The sequence below is a fragment of the Mauremys reevesii genome, linkage group 7 (assembly GCF_016161935.1).
Source record: "Mauremys reevesii isolate NIE-2019 linkage group 7, ASM1616193v1, whole genome shotgun sequence".
NCBI classification, from domain to species: domain Eukaryota; kingdom Metazoa; phylum Chordata; order Testudines; family Geoemydidae; genus Mauremys; species Mauremys reevesii.
The window spans coordinates 105,299,052-105,325,320 of NC_052629.1; the positions used below are offsets into that span (position 1 = coordinate 105,299,052).

Genomic DNA, 26,269 nt, shown 5'->3' on the forward strand with positions numbered 1-26,269 from the left:
GACTCTCCTGTCTTTAACTTCTTCAAGGGATGAGCCCGATCCTTTACGGAAGGCACTTGTGCTGCTTTAGCTATTGGAATAAAGGTCCCTTGAACAGAGGGCTGGGTGTGCTAAAGCATTTCAGACCTTCACTCAGTCCCTCCCCATGCTTAATTATCTTCAGACAGACATTGCAGGCTGGTACTGATACTGGTGCATGTATTTGGCATTGTCAGAGTCTCTCTCTCTCTCTCTCTGCTCCTATTTGATCATTTCTGCATCATCTTCGCAACTTCCTAGTGAAAGAACCTGACAGTACAGGAGTCCACCTCCAACTGTTAACATATTTATTATGCACCCTCTTTCTACTTATTGAATCCCACAGCTCCTTCATGTTTAAGTCCCCATATGGGGCTTTCACTGTGCAGCCACCTGTGTTTTGTTTGCAGTTCCCATGAACTGGCAATAAAGTTGTTGGGATTTTTAGAACATAATCTTAATCAAAGAACAAGAGGTAGATCCGGTGCCACTTGGCTCTGGTTCGGCTCTAGCAAAAGCTGCATGTGAATGTAGGCTGCACGGATTGATTTGATCTCCCCTGCTGTTTCCCACCATTACTTGGAGTGGAACCCTCCTGAAGTGTGCATAATGATCAACACAGATTCATTGATCATCACTGGTACAAATGGTAGCTGGTCTTTGTTGAATAGTAAACAAAATATTTAGTGTCTCTGCAAAGGAGAGGCTGGGTGAATAATGGATCAGTCACTAGTATTTCTCTCTGCGGGCACAGGTGCAAATTAAACTTCCTCTGGTTAGCAGGGGCCTAATTCCCCAAACTGCCCCACATAACTGAAAAGAAGGCACGGTTTTATAAGCATGAGGATAATTAACCATTTGAAAAGGGCTATGATGGAGTCTCCATCACTTGAAATCTTTATATCAAAATTGGATGGCTCTTTAACAGATCTCCTCTAGTTCATTCAGACATTATGGGCTAGCTACAGGAATTATTGGGTAACCGTCTATGGCCTGTGTTCTGCAGGAAGTCAGACTAAATGATCATAATGACACCTTCAGGCCTTAAAGTCTATGAATCTATGAAAAATGTCTAGCTCATAATTCATTTGATATAGAGACTGAGCTATTGCTTGTTAGAGCTGTTTGGGAAATGAGGTTTTTTTCCTGGGAAATTTAAACTTCATTGAAAAACTGAAAATCTGTTTAGCTTAGCAAACAGAAGATTGAGAAGTGACTTGATTACAGTGTATAAGTATCTTTATGGGGAGAAAATACTAAGTACTAAAGCTACCAGAGAAAAGCATAACAAAGACCAATGGTTGGAAGCTGAAGCCAGACAAATTCAAATTAGCAATAAGGCTCAAAATTTTAAGAGTGACGGCGATTAACCACTGGAACAAACTACTAAAGGAAAGTGGATGGATTCTCTTTCTCTTGATGTCTTCAACTCAAGATGGGACGCATTTCTGGAAGATATACGTTAATCAGAGACAAGTTACTGGTCTGTTGCCACTGGAAAAGCAACAGAGGGAGAGACGGACTCTGCTTCTGCCAAATTCAATACAAGGGAAACTAAGTAAAATGTAATGTGATATACAGGAGATCAGACTAGAGGATCTGATAGTCCTTTCAAACTCTTTGAAACTACACCTCACCTCTCAATAGAAAACAAGGAGGTTTCAGGTCAAGATTTTCAAAAGGGGATATGATTTTGGGTATCTCCATTTTTAGATGTCCAACTTAAGACACCATCAAGGGACTTGATTTTTAGAAAGGGCTGAGACGCCCACCTCTGAAAATGAGACTCTTTTAAGGTATGTGTGGTTGCACTCCTCCCCCTGTCTTAACTAATCACTGTTGCAAATCTTGACAGTAGTTTCCCTAAATGCCAGTGCCTCAGTGTGCACAAACATAGAGATTCAAACACACTTGGTATACACAATATGGTGCTACTAGCAAGGAGTACGCCTTCCTCTGAAGCATCAGGAAATGATCCGTACCGGATGCTGCATACTGGACTTCCTAGAGCAGTGGTCCAATCCGCTATAGCAAATGTTATGTTCTACATCAGGGGTTGGCAACCTTTCAGAAGTGCTGTGCCGAGTCTTCATTTATTCACTCTAATTCAAGGTTTTGCGTGCCAGTCATACATTTTAACATTTTTAGAAGGTCTCTTTCTATAAGTCTATAATATATAACTAAACTATTGTTGTATGTAAAGTAAATAAGGTTTTTAAAATGTTTAATAAGCTTCATTTAAAAGTAAATTAAAATGCAGAGCCCTCCAGACTGGTGGCCAGGACCCAGGCAGTGTGACACTGAAAATCAGTTCATGTGCTGCCTTTGGCACGTGTGCCATAGGTTGCCTGCCTCTGTTCTACGTACTATTCCCCCAAACACTCACACAAGCACTTCCTTAGACAAGGTTTCTATGGAAATGGCAAAGTTACAGTGAAAAATATCTCTGTTCATTTTGCTTAAAAGTAGGTCAGTCTACAGGACAAAAAGACAGGGCACTGTTAAAAAGAGCTGATATGTGCTGTTTCAGCCTGAGTCAAGCGTTTCACTTCTACATACATAACCAACTTTCTTCCTGAAGGTTAGGCTAAAGGAACATGCCATTCTAAGAGGCATCTGCTTCAGGGTCATCGAGCACAGGAGCACCAGTCCAGATCACTCCAGAATGCACAGAAATTTTATCCTATTGGGGATACTTCTTATCGATCTACATAGCTATGGTTTTTGTCTATGCCTGTAGCAGGGGTATCTAAGCATATTCTTAGACATTCCTAGTGCCACAAGAGACCACATTTCTCTTAACAACTGGAATAACACTGGGGATTTATTTGGCCTAAGGAGATTTGCTCTAGTAAGATTAAGGTGTGTAGCATCTTTCCGGATCTTACAGAGCAGGACCCAGCAGACACTTAAAGGAATAGTACCCTGGCCCCAGGGGATTAGCAGCTGTGATCCCATTAGAAATTGCATTGTGAGTTCAGACTATGCTTCTAATTCAAGTCCAATGTAAATTGGTGCATCTTCACTGGTGTTGCCATCACTCAATCCAGGTGTAGATTTAGTCCTGTACATCGAATCACTTTGGGCCAGATTTATCCATGCTGCTAATCCAGGGATTTCACTGGAATTATTCCTGCAATTTCTTTAGCCCATCTTGTCTTAAATACTCCTACTAAATCAGTTAGTGGGAGTTACAGACACCAGACTTATGAGTCCTAGACCTCTAGACACACAGGGCTGGCTTTTGAAAGTGATTTAGGGATTGTTTGGTTGAGTGGAGCAGCGTCTAACCCGAACACAACCTGTTGCTTGGTGGAATTTTTTGCCCTGAGTTAGGCAGCTCCAGGCTGCTGAGGCTCCCCATGGAGTTCCTGGGATAGTTAAGTGCCTAAGAAAGGGATTTTCAGAAGCCAGACAGCTGAACTGGGAGCCACCTGAGCTAGCCAGACGTGAAGTGCTGAGGAAAGGGGTGGGGAGAGGAAAGGGGCTTAGGCACTTAAGAGAGTGACTTGGTGGACCAGGCTGATGGGCCAGAAAGAGGCACTTCCCTCTGCTCGGGATCCGTAGCCATGAACCCTCTCCTGGAGTTAGGCACCTAAACCAGGTCAGCTGTTTAGGTAGCCCATGCCCTATCTCAGTGGTTCTCAACCAGGGGTACGCCATATGTGTACCGCTGTGGGTATGCATTTGTCTTCCAGGGGGGACCCAAACTCATCTAGATGAGTGTTTCTCAACCTGAGGACAGGTTTGAGGGGGGTCGCAAGTGCAGGGCCGGCATTAGGGGGCAGCAAGTAGGGCAACTGCCCAGGGCCCCGTGCCACAGGGGGCCCCGTGAAGCTAAGTTAGATGCTTCAGCTCCGGGTGGCGGGGCTCAGGCTTCAGACAAGGCTCACAAGTGAAAAACAGGCTGAGGTATCACCCTGAAATGTAAGTACACTATTTATATTCCAATTGATTTAGTTTATAACCGTATGGTAAACATGAGAAAGTCAGCACTTTGTCAGTAACAGTGTGGCTGTGACACTTTGGTACTTTTATGTCTGATTTTCTAAGCAAGTAGTTTTTAAGTGAGGTGAAACTTGGGGATACACAAGACAAATCAGACTCCTGAAAGGGCTACAGTCGTCTGGAAAAGTTGAGAACCCCTGTCCTAGCTAACATGCTCTTCTCTCTCTCTCTCTCCTGCTCATGTTTGAGTTCTCTTTCATACTCATTCTTCATCTCCCTGCACCCCCAGCTGCCCCCACCCCCATGCACACACCCACCCACCCATCAGTAGCCTGCATCCAGCTCTCTTGCGGCGGAGGCTTTGCCAGGTAGCAAGTCTTAGGCATGCTCAGATCCCACCTCCAGGATTGGGCCCTGCCTAGTGTGAGAATCCTGCTTTGGGACCTCTGGGGCTTCAGCTTGAGCTAAGGCTCTGAGCAGCTCATTAACTGTGGAGAAGCAGCAGCACTTAGGCTGTTCTGAAAATGCTGACTGGGGAAAATTAGACACTTGGGAAACTTTTAAAGGGACGTAGGCACCAGAAGGGGTTGGGCAGTGCCTAAACTGCAGCTCTGAAAATGTCAGCAGGGCCCATATGGTGGATTTAGGCACCTATCTGCCTGTTTAGGTGCCTAAATCCCTCTAAAAATTTGTTCCACAAGCACCACGGGCCATTTAATTACCAAGCTGCCCCCTAGATGCCTAGGTACCAGAATATGTTTCACTGCAATTTTTCAGACTTCAGGCGATCACCCAGGGCAAGTGACACTGCCTGTTAACAACACATCTACCACACTCGGGAACTAGTATAGTAGCTTTTACTGTTTCTTAGCAACAAGGCGAGCAGGAAGCCCTAAAAGTCATTCTCAACAAGCTCTGCTTGTCCAGACTCTGCACTCATCACTGTATTGCAAACAGTGAACGATCCCCCAGCTGATTAGTCGGGGGGGAAATCCAATGGTCCCCATGTTTCATTGGGGACTTTAATAGCATATTTGTTAGGCAATCAAATATTCACAGGTGTGGGGAGACATGGCTTAGCGATCGCTCTAAATGCTCAGGCTAGTCTGACGTCCTTGTCTGGCTATATTCCACAGGGCTCTCTAAGGGGATTTTATTGATCAGTGTATGGTTACCAGGCACCCGAGGAGAATCCCCATTTTCACAGCTCTGTCCACCAGGCCCAGCTTGCAGGAATGTAAATTCCCAATTAATTCCGTGACATATTATTAGACTGAGTAGCAGTGGTATTACACTAGCACATAAAGGCCCTGGTCAAGAGCGAGGCCCCACTGTGCTAGGCATTGTCCGTATACATAGTGAGAGACAGTCCAGGCCCTGAAACACTAACAACCTAACAGACAAAGGCGGGGGGAGGCACCTCGCGGGGAAATGACCCACACAGCAGATCAGTATGGAGTTAGGGGTGGAACCCAGCTCCCCGAGCTCCCAGTCCACTGCTAAAGTCAACATGTTGTGATGCTGCTCCACCACGCTCTAGCTTTGTGCCCTGATGCCATGTCAGCACCGGAGGATGTTGGGACAACCACTTCAGCCCAGAGGACAAATTCTGAAAAAAGGTAAAGCTCTTCCTGGATGAATCAAATAACTTTTTCTAAGTCCCAGCTCTGAGAGATGCTAAGCACCTGCGATTCCCATTGATGAGGCTGATTCTGATCTCCCCTACAGAGACATAAATCAAGAGCAACACCACTATGGGCAATGGACTTGTACCAGTCTAAAACATATGCATGTAAAATCAGAATGATGACCTTAGGATTTAAAGGGCACTTTAGCTTGAATTCTTTGGGGCCTTCCCATTTTGAATTAATTTTTTTAAGAGCAGACTTGCATAGATAATTAGTGATTTTTTTTCCCCCACAAGTCCAGTTGCCACATTTATTTTCCTGGCAAGAAGAAGTGCTGAAAGACTGTCCTCCTCCAGACCGAGAGATTTTCATTCCATCCACTCAATGGTGATATATTCTTTTAAAGGGTTATGAGTAGCCCTGGCTGCTAACCAATCGTTTCCTTTTATGGCTTTGAAGGAAACAAAGCCATGTGACAAATGGGAAAGTTGAACACTGAAAGTTTCCAAGACACGTTGAGTAAGAAGTGCCAATAATCAGAAATGTACGAAGCTACAAATCTGAGGGGTGGGCAGTGGAATGTGACCATCTGCCAATGTTGGAAAAGAATAAACACCAAAGAGAGATAACAGGAACTGTTTAGGATGATCTAAGGGGGCAATGAGCAGCAGTGTAATGACATAAGCAAAGGAACACGTAGGCTGAATATTTGGAAGTATTTCCTAAAAGTAGGACTTCATAGCCCTTACCTGTTACTCGGTCCTTATTCAGGCAAACTCCAGCTGAGTTTGCTGTTTGCTTAAGCTAGAACAAAGTAAAGACCTTGTTTTAACCATGTGAGACTGGATGATGCCCAGACACCACAGAGATAGGTATATTACATATAGGGGGCTTGATTGTGATCTTCTGCTGGTTAACACTGTTGTAATTCCATTGACTTCAGTGGAGTTACTCCGGTTTGGTTTACACAGGTATGGACAGGGGCGGCTCCAGGCCCCAGCACGCCAAGCGCGTGCTTGGGGCGGCAAGCCGCAGGGGGCACTCTGCCGGCGCCGCGAGGGCGGTAGGCAGGCTGCCTCCGCGGTTTGCCTACGGAGGGTCTGCTGGTCCCGCAGCTTCGGCGGACCTCCCGCAGGCCTGCCGTGCTTGGGGCGGCAAAATTCCTAGAGCCGCCCCTGGGTATGGATGACAGGGGAAGAAGGCCTGTGAAGTTTAAATAGATCTACTGCATCAGTGTCTCCCAAGAAAAGAGGGTGGAATCCCCTCACTTTTGTTTATTTACTTTATTTATAAATTACTGGAGCTCTAAGGACACATACAATCATCAAACCATCCTTAACAGCATAACAAAACAACCAGTATCAATTATAAACGTTTCCCCTCAGAACATCACCCAGCCACGCCATCCCAAGTACACAGACAAACCTTGCACCAAGCCCTGTACTCAACAGAGGTGTTGGGCTCTGTTGGATCAACAGGAGAAGTAAGTTCCAGAGCTGAAGACTCTCGGGTGCCTCTAGTCCCTTCACCTTCAGCTCTAGTGACGGTCAGCAGAAAAGCCTAGTTGGCCTCCCCCCTTTGGGGTGGTCCATAGGGAGAGAGAGCGTTTCTAGCAGCCAAGTTCCAAACCATGCAGAGCTGCATAAAGCAAAGTCAACACCTTGAATCACATTTGGGAGCAGATTGGAAACTGGTGCAATCTACAAAGAACAAGGGGGTAAATGTTCCATTTGCCTCAGATCACTAAGGGCCTTCCTCCCATTGAGTTGTCCTTATGTACAGGAGTAGTCCCATTGACTTGAGTGGGCTGTTTTCATAAGCACTACGCAATGGAGTAAGATTTGCAGAACTGGCCCTACTCAAGCAACCACTTTCTAGTGTTAAATGATTTAAATGCGTGAGTCGTTTAAAACTAACCTAGACAGAGCACTAGAAAATATACCATAGGGACAGGCAGAGAAGAGAAGAGGCTTTTCCACCTCTAAGCTATTTAGTCATTAAATGAGGAGCTAGGAAGTTCTGATGAAGTTTACATCCTGAGACTGAACTCTGGACAGTCCCTGAACAGTAAGTGATAGTGAAGTTAGAATCAGGCAACAGCTGTATTTTGAGCTTGTCTCGGTACTTTGGAAATGTCTGCGTTCTTTATCAACATCAATAACCGGTGAAGGCAAGATACAATGTTGCTGCGGCTGCCATAGATTGATGTAACTCATGTACGTTTAATTTTATTTTATATTTTGGCTGCTTCACATACGGTATAATGGTGGGTGTCACAGATGGTTAATATTCAGTGGATAGCTGGGGACTTCAAAGCTATTAGAACCCAGTGTTCTCCATGTCACACAATTTCAGAGACAATCAATAAACAGACTGTAAAAAACCAAAACACACAGGTCTGTATCTGTAATGAGAATCTAGCCCCAGTGTTCACTAGCAAAGTCTTCGGGCCTATGGCTGTTGTTTGGGTGGGGGATAGGAAGTCATGACGATCCAGTTCAGATTAAAATAAGAACCAGACCAAACATTATCCATAACTTGAACCTGAACTATGAACAATTACTGTCAGCAGAAAACAGATAGTTAAGCTCTTTTCCACTCTTGCATCCGACGAAGTGGGCATTCACTCACGAAAGCTCATGCTGCAAAACGTCTGTCAGTCTATAAGGTGCCACAGGACTCTTTGCTGCTTTTATAGTTAAGCTCGAGATTCTGTTTTGTTCATTTTCACACATCTGGGTTGTGGCTGGAAGTGCTGAAAAGAGGGTTTGATCCCAGGGGATTTCTTGCGTCTGACAAGGTCTGGAAGCCATCCAAACAACATGCTCAGCCCTCCTGAGCCCTGAACCTTTTGAAGTTTACCTGTGCTGATTTATTTCTCAGCTCCCAACAAGTAAGTAACATGCCCCAACATCTTCCCACTCCAGTGATCCCTTCATTGAATGTAACCCCCCTATATTGTATTTTATGTATTTAGTTTGATTTATATAAATGCTAAGACTGGGCACCTATCCATATGTTCTAGGTATCCTTGGCATGACTTAAAAATACATCACAAATAATAGCACAAAAGAATGTAGCAGTGTATTTTAATGTAAACCTTCTCCAGCAAGCCAGGTGAACAATCAATGTATAGTTTCACAGACAGAAGGAAGTTACTTTATTAGCAATTACTTGGCATTTTAAAAACAAAAAACTTCAGGACAGAGAAGCTTATTCCTTTAGGGCCACATTTTCAAAAAGACAGAAGCCAAAAGTGGGTCAAAATGTGTGAATGGGTACCATAGTTGGGTGTGAAAATCTGGTAAATGCATCTAGAAATTGTTAATTAGGCACCTTGTTAGCGGTTTACATGCATACTGACCCACTGTGCATGAGCAACTATGGTAACTGCATGCACAATCACAACAGCAGTTTGGCACACTCTGACCTCTAACCTTTGTAAATTTGACTTTCAGTGCTGTGCTGTTAACAGCAGTATCTCATCACAGTGCCGTACTAACCTGCATCACCTCCTTCTACACCACATACCAATGACAGTCACCCCATTGCTCATCAACAAGCAGCTTGTCTGAGCTCTTCACTACCAAATACTGAGTGAGCTTCTTGTCCTTCTTCCAAAGTCCTTTTGAGACCACGTGGCATTCTGGCAACAAGGGTCCTTCTATTTATCCAGTCCACACACAACTCTCCGCCACTGGATACACTGAGTAGTCCAGTCTCCCTCTGATACTAATAGAAGTGAGGTGTGCTTATTGGCAGAACACCACCACCCTGAAAGCTGAATCAGGTCTAATATAGAGCATGATGCACTAACTTGGGAGATATAAACTTCTAACATGGCTCGGCAAGTAATACAAATAGGTCTATGACCCAAAATTAGGATCTGGATCTACATCCCAAACACTGCAAAGCATGTAGTTGTTCACAGCCAAGGATTCTGTTCAAGCCAATCTCTATTCACTAGCTTCCTCCTCCTCTGATACCACTACTGCAGTTTCTCTGTCAGCAGTGAGTGTTTATTACCTTTTGCTCTGTAGGGCTGTTTTTAGTTTTCTTACATTTCCAATTATATCTCACAGTTGTCATTGATCTGTTTTTTGTTAGAGTGAAAATTAGAGCTGTGAGCTGTATAATTTAAGATTCTGCATTTATTAACCCTCCTTTTTGTTTTGAGACAGACTATTTAAATTGTAATATTATTTAATAAAGATCAAGAGCTATCAATCCTCATGCTTCAGGGTGTAAATTGATCAGTTGCTGGGTCAGGAAGTAATTGCCTTGGGACTCCCTTGCTAAGGTTCTGCGCAAGTAGGTATGTTATGGGAGTTTAAATCCTCCCTCTGTGCATAAGGCATTGGCCATTGTCAGAGACAGAATATTGGACTTAATGGATCATTGGTTCATCCTGATATAGCAGGATACAGGATACTGGACTAGATGGATCATTAGTCTGTTTTGCTGTGGTAACACCTATCTTCTTATCAACTGCAATTTTTTAGTCTGTCCTCTTAGTTGTATTTGTAGGCCAGCTCCTCAGCTGGTGTAAATCAGCAGAGCTGCACTGACTTCAACAGATGTACATTGATTTCTATAGGGCCAGATCATCAGATGATATAAATCATCATAGTGCCATTTACTTCCATGGAGCTGTGCTGATATACATCAGCTGAAGATCTGGCTCTGTGTCATGTTGACCCTTTCTAATGGTAAGCAGAGGGAGCCAGAACTGTACATAATGTGTAGGTGTAGGAGGGAATAGTCTCATCCCATTTGTGTAATTGTAGAACATCTTTGTTGACTTTCTGTGGAGTTACTACAGCTTTACACCAGATCAGAATCTGGCCCAAGGCTCTAAAGAAGCTCTCACTCCAGGATTATCTGCCTTCTCTAGACTCCTCTTCTCTTGCTGCTGCTGTATGTATCCTAGCTTCTTAAATTGACTTTTCACATTGTCTAAACATATTTAGACAAAAGACTTCACTAGTGCTTGAAAGTTGCTTTCAATATCCTCCTACTCTCGTTCAGATCTATTCTCTTCTGCTCTCATGTTCTTATCATATTTAAGAATTCTGCGTAAATGAGCATTAATGAACCAATTTTAAATTATTTTTCTGTGAGCAATTTCAGCTGCGGGTTGCTTGCTTATGTGAATCTAAATGACATGGATGGGGGAAGGGAAGGGATACATTGTGCCTTTGCTGTGACCATTTTAAGTGCTGGAGCCAGGTACTGAGGAAGGGTTGAGTTGCCCTCCTGTCACTGCATGGAGGAGAGATTGCACAGTGCTGCAAAATTCAGGGAAAGTCACATGATCGGATAGCATCTGAGAGGAGCAGTGCTTCTCTCTCTCTCTCTCTCTGCTGCTTTGGCATGCTTACCTCCCAGTTCAGTCACTGCGGAACATGGCAACTGTGCAAACCCAACCGCCTCATTTGGACATGGAAAGGGGCCAGCAACATTAACAGCTGCCAGAGGGCAAACGCCAGTGGAAGGGACTAGCTGATTGATGTGAAGTGGTGAGTGTGTGTTTGTTGAGGGGGGCGCTAGTGATGAGTACATAAGCCTGTGTAGGAAGGGTAACGGTAGTCTGCAAGATGCAGTAACAACTAGGGTGTGACTGGCAAACCCCTAACAATTCTGTACTCAGCACCTGCACCGATGAATTTCTCCTTTTGCTGTGCAAGGTTTATTTTAAACCCCAGTTTAATCAAGAAGCAGTTATTCAGCTTTGCAATAAAAAGTGACTCTCCATAGAGAGCTTTGTTATTTTTCCTTTTCCTGAGTGGTGATCTGGAAAGATGAACTCTGCCATGGAAGATGATAATAACAAATTAAAACACGAGAGTACCAAAGGCCTGCTTCATCTCCCATTAGAGTCAACAGGAGCCTTTCCATTGCCCTAAAAGCTGGAGCTCACCTGAAGTGGCTGGATTGCTAGCAGTGTGGTGTATTGAAAACTGCTAAAATTGTGGTCTATCACTTTAATTTTTAAGGGTTTACTTGGTCCTGTTGTAGGCAGGGGGCTCTGTAGGGAAGTCTGACCTAGACCTGGCAGCAGTCAGTCTGCAGACAGACAGCCCAGGGTAAGGTGAGTTGAGTTGTGCATCTCAGGGAGCAGCCTGTTTTGTCTCTCTCTGTTTTAGTTATCTTGTGTGTTATCATTCTCAATTGTATGAAATAAAGTAGTGTTACACTGTAATGTCCCAGCAGGAATATTTTATATTGTTTTTCTAATTTATCTGATTATATGCTGTGAAACATAATAAGCAGGGATAAGGGAGCCTGAAGCAGCCTTAATTATTTTTCTGAAAATCTTCAGGAAGGAGGATGTGAGTGCCTTTGCAAGCTTTGTGTCTTCTGGTTAAAGCAGGTGACTCAGAGTCAGGACCCTTGAATTCTATTGTAAACTCCGGAAAGGAGTAAAGTCTAGTGGTTGCAGCAGGGGACTGGGCATCAGTACTACTTTTTGAGTTCTATCTCTGAGTCTCCCATTGATTTCCGGTGTGTGATGTTAGGCCGCTCTCTTGGGATCCACTACTCCTCCCACTGAAAGCAATCAGAACTGTGGCATTGAATGCAATGGGAGCAGGATTGGGTCTTATGTCTTTTCACAAGTTATTTTTCCCTTCTGCAAAATGAAGATCCTAATGCTTAACTACCTCTCAGGAGCATTGTAAAACCTAACCATTTAGTTAATGTCTGAGATCCTTGATGGAAATGTAGACATGTGAAATGTCACTAAATGCCTGCCATGTTGGCACTACAATGTTATGGTGGCAAACTTAAAAATATTTAGGAAATTCAAGAGTTACTGTTCTCACATTGCACATACCACAGACACTCCAATTCTGTTTGTTGCCATTTGTCCTCAATTAGTTATGATTATGAATAATAATATTGTATTGGTTACTTATGTAATTGCACATGGCATGTTACTGAACACATAAGGGCAGACTGCATGTCAGGAAGAGCTTACAATGTAAGGGCCATGGTATGCCATTGATTTTTTCAGGCAGAACCCCTCATTGATTTCATTAGGAACCTGTGCTTTTTGGTGTCTTTACGACTTACAGTCTATGCTGTCTTGAAGACCCATTTCTGGCTGCAGGAGCAATGGCATGTGGAACAGAGGATCAAAGCCAGAAGTCTCAGGTCCCATCCCCACAAGGACTCCGTCTATCTCCAGCTGCCTCAATGACTCCTGAGCTTCTCCCCTTTTGGTGAAGCACAGAATGGCTGCAGCAATAGTAACGTTGGTCAAGCTGATTCAGTTGTTGGGGACTGTGCTTTTGCAGGCTGCCTCTGCAAGATTCCCAGCACAACAAGGCACCCATAGGTATCCTTACCAAGTATAACCTCCAGCCGGCAAGTCCACCAGAGAGTAATCACAGAGGTGGTGATGGGTTCCGAACTTACTAGAACACTCCTGGAAATAGCACTACTTTCTTCCATGAGGCCTTACAAGGGAGAAAACATCATGTGCTCAGGACACAAGGTGTTGGAGAGAAGGTAAAAAGAGTCCGCTAAGGACCCCACAATTGATGTAGCTGTGCAGGCTCAGGGCAGTTTGTCTTTGCTTGGGCAATGTGATACTGGTGTCAGGGGAGTTCCCAGGAAGGCACAGGGAGGCCAGCTGTGAAATAACAAGAACTGAAGGGAAAAATCAAAATCAAGGTAACCAATTACACGAGAGAGAGAGCGCACAGGCCACAACCACCAGGCATATAGGCCGAAGGAGGAGGAGCAGATATCTCCAGTGTAGCCCTATAACAAGGGGCTAGAGAGCCTGGGGCTAAGCCAGCCCTGATTACAGGATGAGCCCCACCTGTAAACAATCAGGTGATTCCTGAACAAAAGGAGCCAGGTTTAAGGGCTGACAGGGTGCAGCTGGTGACAGAGCTGGAGGGAAGACATTGCAGGGAGTAAGAACTCTCCTGCGGGGCCCTGAGACAGAACTCAGAAGGCGAGTCAGAGCAGGGAGGCTTGAGAGAGACCGTGATCAAACAGGGAAGAGAAGTAAAGAGGGGAGGGAGGAAGTGGTCCTGGGGAAAGGAGCTGACCTAGCTGTGCAGTATAGGGCCCTGGGCAGAACCCAGGGTAGAGGGTAAGACTGGGTCCCACTACCAGCCCAAGCAGGGGGCTGCAGGCTGAACCTGGGAGACAGGCTGAGGAACAGCCCTGGAGAGGGAAGAAGGATTTTTTTTTTTTGCATTAAGACATTTTGGGAACTCTATTTTGGACAGTTGTGATCCCAAACGGGGTGGGCTGGAGATGCTGACCTGGCCAGATGGTTGACTTACTGACAGAGAAACCACCACTGCACCAGTGTGACCAGTGGCAGGGGATTCTAGCCCTGTGAGGGCTGCAATGCCAAACCTGGCCAGAAGGGGGTACCTAGGGGTGAGTGGACTCTGTTACGAGCCCAGACAGAAAGAATCCCGCAAGGCTAAGCATGCTTGCCCACGATGATCCCCAAGTGTCAGATGAATAATAATAAAAAATCCTGCAAGTTGCTTCAAATCATTCAAGTTTTTTTTCATGCCCTTTGCTTTTCTCCCAAGCTACCATGTTCCCCTCCTCAGTGCGTTTCCTTATTTCCACAGTTTAGGATTTGGATCCTTTGTTTTGCAGCATGTCTGCTGCAAAGGGTCACAGGTCAGGATCAAGCCAAGGCTGCTAAAGAGTTGCCTATGTGACAGGACCCCTGGAAGGACTGCTGGGGTGTTCTTCACAACAAAGGCCTGGCCCAGGAGAGTTCAGAGTTCGTCTTCTGTGATACCAACTATAAAACATGCCTAATTATAGTCAGCCCATTTATCCACTATTGCAGGGCATGCAGTAGAGGGTGTCAGATATGCTAAGAGTGAATGCCAGCTCAGACAAGCTTAGCAAAGCTCCTACCAGCTCAACCAAGGGAAGGCTCTTTTTGTCTGACCTGGCAAAGCCACTTTCAATGGATCATGCAGATCCTGGTTTGAATCTCAGCTGAGATCATGGGCCAGTTTCACCACTGGTACATGCTTTGGGAGAGTTGCACCAACTTACACAGGCAGCAAATTTGGCCCAGTTTGTGTAGGGCACACACACAAATGTATGTCCATCGTATGTGGCAGGGCTGCTAGCTGGATAAGTTCTCCCCACAGACGTATAACTTCCCTGTCCCTTTGAGGGGTGTGGATGTGTCTGTGTGTGTGCTTGCGTCTGAGGGATCCACCACTCACACCTGCTAGCTTCCTATCCTGGGGTCCCTCTGCCCGGGCACCCCGATGATCTCACAGCAAGCAGTGCTTTAGCAGTGCAGGACTGACAATGCCTGGAGACTATGGCATCCCTGAGGGCACACCATCTGCTTTTAACTAACTGAACTATATTACACAGTTCTACAAGCAACACTGCAGTCCACTGGTTACTGTGCTTACAATGCCACTGCTTTCTACCGGAGAGAATCAGAAATCCTCAATTGTGTGTCATAGGCCCTACACCCTTACTAATAGGGATTCTCCCTCTTGAGGAAATGGGTTTACTACAGCAACAAAGGGGTTTACTCTACAGTGCTATGGCAGCTCAGCTGCAGTGCCACAGCTGTAGCATCTGTAGTGAAGACATAGTCTTAGTCGTTGGTTCTCACACAATGACCAAAAGTAACTTCCATGTGATATCCGTCCAGTGGAGGGAGTTGCGGGAGGGGAGAGGAGGGGGATCCCTAATGATGACATCACCAAAGTGGCCATCAGAACTGGCACTAACTGGCCATCACAGCAGAGCAGCCAAGCACTGAATAGGGCCGAAGAGCAGGAACTGCTGACCCCCCCCATACAGGGGGACCCTTCCCCAGGGGCAGAGCAGTGTAGAGGGTCGCATTGCTGCCCTTGGTGCAGGACCCATTTATTGAATATTGCAAACAGAGGATTCTGCCGTTACTGCAAAGAGGCAATTTCAGTCTCCAGACCTGTCCATCTAGCACTAAACTGACATGAAAAGAAAGAGGAAAAAGAGAAAAAAATAAAGAATCTTCAGCTTGTTGAAAAAAGGAGTGCACTGAAAAGCCCATCAAGGGTTTGGTTTAAACACACTAAAGTCTGGAAATTCACTGCTGAGCTCCAGGCAGCCAATATCCACACACAGCTGGATAGTGTGAAGGGTGATGGCCAGCTGTGAGCAGATCCTGGGTGCCTGTTATTTTGCTGTGAATTTCCATCCTTTTCAGAGTTTAAATCAGAACTTTAATGGCTTTTTGATGTTGTTTTAGTTTGGTGAATAGTTTCCCGTTGTATCTGCTTATTCAGTGAAATAGCAAGAAAGCGCTGTTACAGTGGAAGATGACAGGAGGCTACAGAAGGCTATCTCAGCTGCATTTGCACAGCAGAAGCCTTTAAAAATCACTGTGCTATGAAGGAGACATTTCCATATTTCACGGCTATTTTTGCCTGGTGCTTAAAGTTGATGATACAGCAAAAAAAAAAAAAGAATGAAAAATAAATAAATAAAAGCCCTTTTGCTTTTCCTTTCTTCCTAACAGTTTACATCCCAACTGTGTCGCTCAGCAAACCCGACAAAGCAAAGTGGGTTATGCCTGTAAAATGAGAGGGATTAAGGCTGTGCTAAGGATATCTCTCCTTGCTCTTTGAATAAGGGAAATAGAAATCTATTCTCAGCTGGAGTCGAATCCCCCTCTTCTCTTTTGCTACCCTGCCACACCCTAACCAGGTCTCATAAGACAGCTAGAATCAATAGGGAGAAGGAGGTCAGAGGGATTGTGAGCCATTGATTATCAATGTGTGTTTCCATGCAGGGCTCCTACTGACCTCATGTGAGAAGATCAGCTTTAGAGCAATTAACCCTTTCCCTGGCTGCGATTCTGCACCTGCCGTACTCCTCTTACCCATTAGTGTCTGTTCTAACGTCTGCTGCATTCAGCTGGGTTACATGATTAATGGCAGTAAGGCAGCATGCACAAAAATGTCAGTAGTGTGTAAGCGGCGGCTGTTAAGCATTGATCAGTGTGGTCCAAAGGAGAGTATTACTAGGAGTAACAAGGGGAGATTGAGCAAAGGAAACTATGAGCTGAATATCAGGAAAAGTTCCCCCAGGGTGAGATTGATTAGGACATGGAACAGCCTCCCAAGAGAAGCCGAGGGAGCCTCAAGTAAATGCAGACTGGACAAAGCACAGTAAAAATCATGGGGGTGAGCAATGGACAAAAGCCAATTTGAGACACCTTCAAGGACCTAGGTTTTCAGAGGGTGGATACTCAGAACTTCCAAAAATCAGGCTCTGTAAGGCATCTCAAGTGGGGCTCCCAAACTCACTAGTCACTTTAGAAAATCTTGGCCTGTGATGGAATGATACTTTCCCATCCCTAATATCTGTGTGTTTGTGAAGGCCCAGAAAGCCTGATATTTACTTTCATGTCCTTTATATTATTATTGCTAATTGCTATTTGTTAAGCACCAACAACATTTGGATCTGCTCAAGACACACCAAAGAGAGACAGTTCGTGTCCGAAGGAAGCTTACAGTCTAAAAGACAGACACCGAGAAGTCAGGATATGCTGAGAGTCTGAGAGAAAGGAGCATATTTATTTCTTATTAACTCACTTCTTCTGAGCACTACGGAAGAGAACTTTTTAGGGGGGATTTGAATGACACCAGGGTGTGATGGCTTGGTGGACTGGGATTGAAAGGTCATTTCATGGGTAAGAGACAATGTGCTATGTATGTATGTGAAAACGTATGGAGATGTGAGTGGGAGAAGGACACCATTGATTAATGAGAGCAGTGGCTGGTCCTGCCACGAAGAACTCATGACTATCAAATACTGCCGTAGTGCTGGGTGTTCGCCTACCCATTAGATCACTGCTCCATGTTTTCTAATGGGTGAGACTTCTAAGGGCAGCCTTTCTGATGTCACTTCACCAAGGCCATGGCTTTTGTGACATGATATTCTAGAGCATCTCTAAACCCTCTCTCTAGGAAAGGCCTAATGAGGCCCCTGAAACGTGGCATTTCATGCCCTTGACCTGCCTTTAACAGCAGTTAATTGGATGTGCTTTTTACTGGATCAGCAGACTTGATCACAGCAAAGAGACCTGCAGTACACTAAGGCACCATTCCCTGTTACTAAAGGATTAAAGTGTAACTGGGCTGATGTTGTTATGGTGACCACAGGGAGCCCCAAAGTGGGTAAGGGGCTTCCAGTGGAGACACAGGATTTCAGATGAAGGCTCAGGCATCACATTAAAGATGTGTTGGATACGGAGAACTCAGACATGTCTAGGCTGTAACACGGAGGAAGGACAGCCTTGAGGCTAAAGCACAGAGCAGATGTCAGGAAATCTGCATTCTATCCCTGGCTCAGCCTTCGACTCAGGGCAGGTCACTGAATCTCTCTCTTTCTCACTTTCCCCATCTGTAAATAGGACGATAACACCTGCCTCACAGGGATATTGTGAGGGTTAATGTTTGTAATGAGTTTTGCAGTCATTGGCTGCTCCGTATCGTTATTACGGAATCATTCTTTGCTTATGACCAACAAACTGTAATGAGCATTTCACGTTGGCATTTACAGGAGGGTAGCTCCAGGCAATGTACATTAAGTGGAAATTTCAGGATGAGCCAAATGGTTCCAGTAAAACACAATCTGAGCCAAGCTCTCTCCCTAAACTTGGAACAAACATCGAGCCTGTCTGACTGCTTTTTTGGAGGACAGGTTGTGTTATTTTTTAATCCCATGTGTTTCTTGGTTCTGTCCAGGCCTGGAAGGCCTGAAAAAAACACATGCCCAGCTAATGTCAATCTGACCCAAATCAGGATGCACAAAGAGGGGACAGTTCTCTTCAGATTTCCAGAATGAATAATTCATACGAGAGCTGGGAGCAATTCTGGAAATGAACCCCAGAATTTGAGATTGATCACAAACCCAATCTGCTGAAACCTTGGCCAAAGGACCCTCTCCAGGACTGCGGTTGGGTTTTGAGGGAATGTAAAGCCTGGTTTTGGTTCTGGATGGAAACCATTTGGGTTAGAGTTTGGGGGGGCGGGTCCCAAACTCAAAGCAAAACTCAGGTAGCAAGAACCCACATCAATCAAAACTACACAGATCCATACAGAGTCCTTAAATCCCAAATCAGGGTGATATGGATGTGTCTAACCCGGATACATGTTGCCAATGTGAGATAAGACTCCAAATTTCTGGCTATTTATCTGAATTAAACTGAGTCACCAAATCTTTCCCTTCCCTTCAAGGCCCATTGTAGTTTGGAGCTTTCACCCTGCTACAAGAGGAAAACTTTAAAATTAGGTCATTGCTCTGAACTCCTAGTAGAGACATTCAGGTCATTGCTATTGTTACCAGAATAAAATCTGAAACCATAATCAGGACACAGTGAACACTTCAGAGGAGATGTTTCCCCACCACTTCTCTGGCCCCACTTGTGGTATAAAGTTTAATCGGGTTAGCCAGGTTTTCTCTCTCGATTTCACAGCCTCCATTCAGCACACCAGATTATAAACTTTCAACATGTAATTGAACCTGACTCAAGAAGCCAATTGTATTACAGTGAGCTTTAAAAGGGGGAATGGTAAGGGCTAAAGTTTTCATTCAACGAATGCAATTTCTATGCGCAGAAATCAATTCAATTGACATCAGTTGAGCTTTAATGCTGAATTAAAGAGCTGCCAGGTTTCCCCCATGGGGCTTTTACAGTCCGGGTTTTATGAATTCATTAAAATGCACACACAAACTTTTAGGTAAATAGCATTACACTGTAATAAGGGCTACAGATCGACACTATTCCTCCGAGAGAAGATCTAATTTGAGTTGCCTAGTTGGCAAAATTGTTTTCCATTGCTCTGCATCTATTAGCAGAGGGTGTCATGTTTTCCCTTGTTCCTGTTTTGCTTTCTCTCTGTTGGCTCAGCAGGGAGAGGTTTGTAGTGTTATGAGAGTTTGTAGCGTTTACAAACACTAGAGGAGGGCAAAGTCTTTAGAAAGCGGGCAGCAAATTGGGGAGCCATTGGGCTTGGGGCATGTGAGGTACACAGTGCAGCTCATCTCTGATCCACCCAACAGATCTGGGTTGGAGGTTCGAAATGGTCAGTGGACACGGGAACATGGTGGACATTTTCACAGCCACAAGATTTATAGCCCCAATGAACTGCAGTTGGGGTTCACTCAATCCCACGTTGAAGGAGACATGGGGCAATCCACTTGGCACCGATGAAGGCATCGATGTTAAGAAAGCGAAGGTGCCATAGCTTCTGAGAGGATAGGGGGAGTAGAGAGGGTGGGTTTTCTTTGCATGTTAGAGTTTGCTGAATTCAAGCCTCCCAGCAAATCCTTAGGACACCCCTTTCCAAATAGAATAGCAGGGACTGTGAGGACCTGAGCTGAGGCCAGTTCAAAGGTGAGTTAATGGAATGTGCTAGACTAACACTTTGCACTTTAGCAGTTCCTCCCATCAGTTAATCTCAAAACAATTGCCAGGCTTTAGAGAGGTGAAGTTACAACACAGTGGCTCAGCAGGAGAGCTGAGAATGAGCCTTGGAAGTCCTGAATGCCATTCTCAGGGTCTAGCCAGTAGAGGACACTGCATTGATCCTCTCCATTTTTAAAAGCGTGCCCCTGGCTGATTCGCTACTGACGGTGGGCACAGTTAGACAACTATCAGTTTGCACCTGCAGGCCAGGTAACTACACAGCCAGTGTGCTCAGAGACTACAATGGGTGCAAAGTTGCAAGAACAAAATTGGAAGCCTGGCTTATTACCTTTGAAAAATGTGACCCTTATTGTCCCCAAAGCCATATAGAGGGTATTTGAATGGGTCAGCATCATCTCAGCTTGGATGTCTCTGAGCTACTGTGTCCCATCCATTCGCACATAGCATGGAGGTACTGGAGACTAAGTCCTGTGTTTGTTCACAGAACAAGTGAAGCACAGGCAATGGGAGTGCAAGTTTCCTGCATGAAGCTGCCCTGCTGCCATGCATTGGCCCTCACCTGGAGGGATTCCCTTTTGGGACGAGAGAGGCTCAGTCCTTGGCATCTCTCCAGAGACCAAGAAAAGATGAAAGATCCAGTGAGTGTCAATTGCAATAGTGAGTTTTGTGATGTGGACACTCATCCACTAAGGGCTGGACTGAGAAGTCCAATGGCACATTTCACACAGCTCACCAAACAGTTGGCAGATTGTAACGATTTTCAGTCACTACCAACCTATCTCAGACTGGAATCAGTGACCTAAAGATGAATGATTCCATATGTGATTGCCAGTCCTGGTCTCTCATCCCTAGGGTTGGTAGGACTTGGGGAACAGTGGAAGCAGCACATCTTATCCTTGAAGGACCAGGCACAGTGGGAATGCCTAGAACTACTCAAGAGTGATCGCTCTGGCTTATTAAGGAACACCATTAATGGGCTCTGCAGAGACTCCAATTCAATCCTCCTCTTTGCTGGATGTGGGGGCCTTGAGCGCAGGACTCTGAAGTGCATAATTTCCTCTAGGGCAAAGAAAAACAGACAACGTGGCTGCCCTCAATGACTGCTTGGTAATGATACAGAACAGTTTAAAGATACCTGTTAAGATCTACATCTTGTTGTGCAAAAAGCTTATGCATCTCCTGGGCTTCCTTCACCTGACCCTCTGAGCATTAAAATAGCCAACAGATCATAATGCAATAGCAGCAAGGTAGGCACAGAATGGCCGTATTTTTGCTCCCTCCTGAGTGTGTTGCATTGACAAAGCTGCTGGTAACTATTCATATGGGGCTGCCTGGAAAGCACCTTGAAGCAGAACAGTATCATTACTGTCAAGGATGTTATCAATGCCTTTTGCTGGAAAATTATTACTATTAAATAAACAGCATTTTCCATTTTTTTTTTAAAAAGCATCTTTTTTTCCACCAGGGTTTACACGCCATCAGGAAAAAAATGCAGTACAAATTCCTGATGAGTCAGCCTACATATTAGAAGCTTTTCTTCTTCTTCTTCCTTTTTTTTTCCAGTGGATCATGCTGAGCCTTCCTAGATGAAAAGAAGACAAGCTATCATCTCTTTACACTTTTAGAGAACTCCCAGGAGCAAATGAGGAGGAAGATAATTAGACCAAATGTTGATACAATAAACCCCAATGGAATGCAAACCGGGAAGAAAGTGTTGCATTTGCCCAAGTCCCAAAATGTTGATAGCATCCTGGTGGGAAATGCCGTCAGAGCAATTTGACCATTTCCACCACCACCCTTCCTCCCCTCCCCCTCCACACACAATCATTGCTGGGACCCCTTTTTGTTCCATAAATTAACCCAAGTGAGCAGACTTGGGATCCTAGTTGGCGGGACTGTGTCTCATGCAGCTGGGATCTGTCTTCTGAATGAATAACGGTTTGAGAAAAGGTTCAGCTTCCCCAGCCCCTCCTTCTAAGGTCAAGAAGCAAAACTCATTTGAAATACCAATTGCTGCAGCAGGATACAAATCCTTCCTTGGACCAAGTGCACTAGCTGTGGATTGTAGGAACTGCCAAAAGACAGGTGCTGAATCAACGTTACTGGGCCAGCATGGTTAGCATGCCAGGAGATGTCAATTTCAATTGTGAAGTTTTCCTAAGAGAAAACGTTAGGCATTTGACAGTGTGCACATATAACGTGTAAAATAGATAGAACACAGCACCTTATTAAGAAGAAGATCTGGTACAAAAATTCATCTGGACCAAAACCAGTAGATAAGAACAGCCATACTGGGCCAGACAAAAGGTCCGTCTAACCCAGTATCCTGTCTTCTGACAGTGGCCAATACTAGGTGCCCCAGAGGGAATGAACAGAACAGGTAATCATCAAGTGATCCATCCACTGTCACCCATTCCCAGTTTCTGGCAAACTGAGGCTAGGGACACCATCCCTGTCCAATCCTGTCTTAATCCCATTCCAGCAGTGGCCCTTCAGAAATTGAACCCAGTAGGTGCTTAAAATTCCAAGTATATATTCATGCTGTGGGTTGATACAAACCTCCATTCATTTTTTTAAACTACCCCAGAACTTCTTTTGTCTGCAATGAACTATGGTAGTCAATCCACTATAGGCTTTTCCAACAGGTCTGACTGTAGTGGACACAGGGAAGTGCTGTCTGAAAAATCTGGGACAGTCCTGAATAACGATGCGGCCAGTGGCCCAAAGGTTTAATTTTCCTTTTCCAGGGTGTAAATATTACAGCTGTTTCTATTCCCCCTGGCATAGGATGTCTTTAGAAGTGCCATACCAGTCCTGTTCAGTTGTTTTCTTGTGGAACACTAGTGACACCCAGTGGCCAAGTCTTTTTGTCACTCAGGGTTCTTCCCTGGTCCTTCAGTGCTCACAACAGCCTGTGGGAGACAATTGATTTCACTTCCCAGCCTAATCTAGTTCTATAGCAGATCTTGCGAAAACTGGGAAGATGATTCAGATCAAATGACAACTCACTCTGAACCTTCACCCGGAACTCAAATCAAACCCAAACCTTTCAAAGATTCAATGCAGTTTACCTATCTTCCCCTCAACATACTACCTTTACTTTCCACTGCACAGCTCATCACTAACTGGATCTGGCCAAAATGCCATGAGAGGAGCTGTTCTTTCAACACCTCTGGCCTGGCCAAAAGCAAGAAGTACAGGATATCTCCTCAAGAAAATCTGTGCATGTGATATTTCCAGTTATGTTTTGCAGACCCAGGATGGGGATAGTTTCGATGAGGGTTACAGAAGCATCTTCAACTTGTGGAAGTCAATCCAAGCTACAAAGATGAGCAAGTCACATTTGGATCCAGTGCCAGACCCCAATTTCAAACACTCCAGAACTCAGATCCAGGGGCGTGCTTTGGCCCATTATAAACGCTGAGAACAGCTAGATATGGGATCCAGGTTAGGATTCCAGACCACTCCCACCCAAAGTTCAGGGCGGTTTGGATGCAAGATTTTGGTTTGGGTCCATTTCTAATCTGACCCAACCCTAGCCTAGCCTTTTCGCAGCCTCTCATCATTGGTTACTGTGAGTTTGGTTTTTTAACTTTCTCAGTGACTGGGGGTTAAAATTTTACTTTCTGTGCAGGTTTTTAGACTCATGAGGACTTTCTTCCCATTAGAAACTCACATTTCTTAGGTAGGTCAAGCTTGGGGTCTAAACTCCTTGACTGAGAGCCTTTTAATATAATGATTTCATATCCCTTGTACATTACGTTTAAAGTTATTAAATGAACTCAGTGTTCTGCATGTCCATCCAATTTGATACTGTGTAATTGTGAGGATGCAATATGTTAAACATTTTGAATGGCTATCACAGGTGGTGGGGAAGAATACTTTGGTTAAAAAAAAATTTTAAAAAAAAGATGGCGAATCCTACTCTGCAATCATATAATAGCTGTATTGTTTGTCTGGATCAAGTATTGCTTTGTGCAAAATGTCAATGCCTGGGTGCTTGTATCTGAGCAATCCAGAGAGGAATTAGCTAGAAAATCATCCTTCTGTCACTGAATTTCCAAATGACAGAAAACGCTAGTGCAATGAGCGCCACTGTAGACTTGCCAACTCCTTCAATTTCAGCAGCAGGACACCAGTTTTCACATTCATTCACTGCCCACAGCCCAATTAGATGTCTGTGATTTTAGCTTTTCCTCCTCCTGTAGGAGGGAGAGCGACTAATTTCTGGATAGGAGATCGGGGTGGGATAGGGAGAGAGAGAAGACCTCACAAAAGCACGTCTGCTTTTAAATAAATATCCAAACTTTGGGTTTCTAAACCTTCTGACATTCTCCTATCGCTCCTCTTGATTGGATAATTTTAGATCTTTTCATACCTGCCAACATCCTCAAGGGAAAAAAAGATTGCAAATTTGCATACATTTGCACATATTTGCATACATTCAAGCATGTGCCCTCAGCAGCATATGCCTTCCCATTAAAAAGTTATTCTACACTAAACCCTGATGTCAAACCACTGCTAACTTCTATACTAAGCACTGAGCCCAGCATCGGAAAGAAACAGTAGATTGCTCAAGCTGACTTGTACCTGCCAAAAATCTATAGTCAGCAGGGAAAATCAGTAGACCCAGCAGGTCTTATTTTTAGGCCTGTTGCTAGTGGCAGCCCAAAATAGACTTTGGATGCACACACAGACACACACACACATACAGAACTGGTTTCAAATACATGCGCAAAATTGCTGGCATTCTTCAGACCTTCTAACATGGGCACTAACCCTACATCCATTGGATTGCCATCTCCCCAGCTTTGTCTGAATTGCTCCTGATGTTCACCAAGCCACCAGGACTTCACTCACCATTGTACAAATTACTTGTGGGGAAATGTGAATGTCTGAAATGTCAAGTCCTTAAACCTCCTCCCACAACCCAATTTAAGCAGGCAGCACCTAAACAGCCATGGAATCCCAAAGGATTTGGGTCTGCCAGGAATTTTCCAAGCTAATGCCCTAAGCAGAAGTCAAGCCATCCAGCCCCCAAGGTGGGTGATGATTTTACAGTCTGATCCAAAACCAGTTGAAGTCAATGGTTGTCCTTCCAAAGGGCATTGGGTCAGGCCCTTGTTTTCTGAGGAGTCTTTGTTTAAAAACAAAACAAAAACACCGTTTCTAGCCCCTCTCGTTGTAAACATAACCTTCCAAAGGTAACTAGCTGCAATAATTAGGTTTATTGAATATATAGTGCTGGGGAATGTGCAGTTCATGACATTTTCAATGAGAATGTATTAACTTACACGTTTGATATCCCTTGTTAAAATGTGAAATTATCTAATTTGTAGGCACTAGATGCACATGCTAACTTTGTCTGCACATAGCAAATGAACTTAAAATAATAACACTTGCTCATTCAATTTTGAGTGTTTTTTGCTAAAAATAGGAAGGTGACATAAAAAAAGCAGATGGTTTGGGTGTATTTTGGTAGGGAAAATCTGAGAGCCCCTATCACTGTTGCTTTGAAATTGTCCAGAAAGTGATTTTTCCCATTCATCATTTTCTGTCCATATGTGTAGTACCGAGCTCCTTGTGGCCTTGTAATTAATTGAACTAGGAACTTTGGGCCAGATCCTCAGCTGCCTTGAAATCAATAAAACTATGCTGATTTACACCAGCTGAGGTTCTGGCCCCGAGACACAGTATTGTGTAAAGAACTAATGGCTTTATTGTACATGGGGGTCTGGTTGGAATGGTGACTTCCCCAAGTGCTTTGTCCCAGCATGCGCTGGTTCTCATGCAGAAGTAGGGTGGCTTTTCAGGGACTGGCAAGGAATGGGAATAGGACATCCTTCCAGGACATTACCCTTTAGGAAAGTCCATTTTCTTTTAACATGGTCAGTCTCACTACTGCACATGTTTCCTCACAATCATTGTTATGTGCTTCCCCTTGGCTTTGCAAATATTTTAAGGAAGGGCTAAATCTAAGATGCCATCTTTTAAAAAATGGGGTCTTCCTATGGTTCTGCTTGCAGGCTAGGGGATTCTGAGGGACGCCATGTGAGCTGGGTCATCTGAATCAGTCAGCAGACAGTCTGAAAAGAGCCAGCTTCAAGCAAGGTGGGATGAGTTGCCTTAGGGAGCAGCCTGCTTTGTCTCTCTCTGTTTTGGGGTTCTTGTGGTGTTTTGAATTCTAAGAAATAAAGTAGTATTACACTGCAACCTTCCAGCAAGGGTATTTTAT

The 26,269-nt window shown here is 44.5% G+C and overlaps 1 long non-coding RNA gene across 1 annotated transcript in view; it reads right to left on the reverse strand.

The window, feature by feature from the left end:
• Window positions 1–21,495: 21,495 nt before the first annotated feature.
• Window positions 21,496–26,269, reverse strand: part of LOC120409022 — a 30,745-nt gene continuing 25,971 nt past the window's right edge. Inside the window, exon 4 of the long non-coding RNA XR_005601053.1 lies at window positions 21,496–21,616. This is a non-coding gene — a long non-coding RNA (uncharacterized LOC120409022). The remainder of the gene's footprint in view (window positions 21,617–26,269) is intronic.